Below are 2,473 nucleotides of genomic sequence, written 5' to 3'. Positions count from 1 at the left end.
CTCTCTCTCTCTCTCTCTCTCTCTCTCTCTCTCTCTCTCTCTTCATAATCAAGCATTAGTCGGGGCTTTTCAGCAGCCCCTCCTGCTAGCCCATTAAACTATGAATCCACAGATAAACGAATCTTTTAGTGCAGTGAGAACTCTCAGGATTCAGTCACACACCCCCAACCCTAACTGCACCCCATGAACATTTCTGTGTTGAGGACCAAACCTTCCACAACTGCGCTTTTCTGGGACACTTTAGATTCAAGCTACAATGCTCATCATAACTGACTCTTCCCTTCAGGCCCCCACGGATCAGGTAAGAGAACGCTCTCTCATAATTTACATAAATTCAGAGTTCAGTGTATGCGGTCCTTAGCAGATCTATTTCTTCCTAAGTGAAGAATACAGCCAGGCAGCAACCGTGACTGCCCTGTTCGCTCTCGATTTGGCTCTGAGGAAGTCAACCAAGGACCTAGTCCCTCCCTTTCAACTCCTGGAGCCTTGCAGGTGGCTGTCTAGTGTTTAAATGAAATGGAATGAAGCCAGCAAGGAACTTGAACAGGACAATGAGGTGGCTCAACAGGTAAAAGGGGCTTGCTGTCAACCTAAGTTCAATGCCCCGAACGCACTTAGTGGAAAGAGAGAACCTGCTCCTTCCACTCAGCGTCCTCCCTCACAAAAGGTATTGACTTCTGGGGAGAGAAAGATAAGAAAGGCAGACAAACTGGCAGAAAATCCAGCATGACAGAGCGCTTACTGGTCACTGGATTCAGTCCAGGTAGGAAAGGTCAGCTGGAGAAGCGTAACTCCCCGAGGGCAAGTCCACCCTGCGTTCATAATTGTATCCTCAACACTTAATAAGCATTCCAGTCAATGAGGGGGTAAAATTTAACAACTGGAAAACAAAACCCAAATGAGACTGAAGTAATAAACGCCTTGAAAACCACCCCTGGGGCTGGGGAAGTGGCTCAGCAGGTAAAGGTGGTTCCCACCACGTCTAGCAACCAACCTGAGGCTTTCACAACGAATCTCACACCCTAACCTTGACCCTAAAAACTGACTCCTGAAAGTTGCCCTCTAACCTCCACTTGAGCAAACACAGTAAATAACTAAATAAATAAGTATAATTTAAAAAAAGAGAGAGTCAATTATTGTAAAATAGTGGGTGTACTTGGGTCTCCCCCTGGGTCCCCACAGCAGCTCAGTGATCCATGAGCCATGCTCTGCACAGTGACTGCCGCTCTGTCGCCGATCATCTGAGGAGCGGAACACGCATTTGTTGATCACAAATGAAGATACTAAAATGCTTGCTCCCCTGAGGGAGGCTCTCCAAAGCTCGCTCCCCATTAAATGCAGGTGGCAAACACCTTCTTCCTTGGATATGGAGTCAGAGTGAGTGAAAGGGAGGCAGTAGGGATGAGTTTAATCCCAGGGAACAGTGTTGGGGGGTATGGCCTTCAGAAAGCAGTTGAGCCTCAGGAATGGGATTGTGTGCCCCTCTTTGTCCTCTCCCTTCTGTCACATGAGGGAGAAGTTCCTGACCTCCAGAGGAAGCCACCATCTTGGAAGCTGACAGCTGCCCTCTCCAGAGGCCTGTACCCTGATCGCAGACTTCCCAACAAAGAAACGTGTTCTTCAGAAATCACTGGCTTGTGCATCCTGATACAGCAGCCCGGAACAAACACATGGCCCAATAGAACAAGATGTAAACTGTTAGATCTGAGAACAGCGAGGAGAAAGACCAGTTCCACAATTATCCGATTAAATCAAGTTTTATTTAATACTGGCCAGGAAGGTGGACACCGGCCAGGTCCATACAGGAGTTCCCAGAAAATGACCCCAGTTTAGGTCAGTCAAGTGCTCCTAAAAGCAAACCCTCACGAGTCTATGGTACTTCCCACCTTCGTCCAATCAGGGGCACGCATACAACCCGGAGTACTTCCTGCCTGCGTGTGCTCAGGCACATCTGCGGCAGCTGGATCAACCAGACTGTTTAGGGAAGTGGAACCTTGTGGCTTGTTATGTGAACAGCAGCCTCCCGCAGCTCCAGAAGTGCCTTTCCGTAGGCAGGGGGGGCTTGCGGCTTAAACCCTGACGACTCCCTCTGCCAGCTCTGTCTTGATCATGTAGGTTTTCAGGGAAGACTAGGGTTAGAGTCAGCTGAGTCTCGTGTGAAGGTTTTTACAGGCATCGACTGATCGTGTTAGAAAACAGAGCCCAGCGAGATCCTGCAGAAGGCAGTGGCGTGAGGTTTGCCTGGCAGGGTAGAGCAGTTCCATCCCGTCCGTCTGTGTGTCCGTGGCCCATCCCACCCCCCATCCCCCACCCCTCATCCCACTGCTGATACTTTTGATGCAGTTACATTCTCCTGTAGGAAATGAAGTTCCCAGAAGACAAGCCTCACCTGTGCTAAAAATTCTACAAGGCTCTCTGGAATGGTCGTGATGACGGAGGGCTGGAATGTTTTTTTGGTTTTTTTTTTTTTTTT

The sequence above is a fragment of the Microtus ochrogaster genome, chromosome 6 (genome assembly GCF_000317375.1).
Source record: "Microtus ochrogaster isolate Prairie Vole_2 chromosome 6, MicOch1.0, whole genome shotgun sequence".
Classification (NCBI taxonomy): Eukaryota; Metazoa; Chordata; class Mammalia; order Rodentia; family Cricetidae; genus Microtus; species Microtus ochrogaster.
This window is presented reverse-complemented; position numbering follows the sequence as displayed.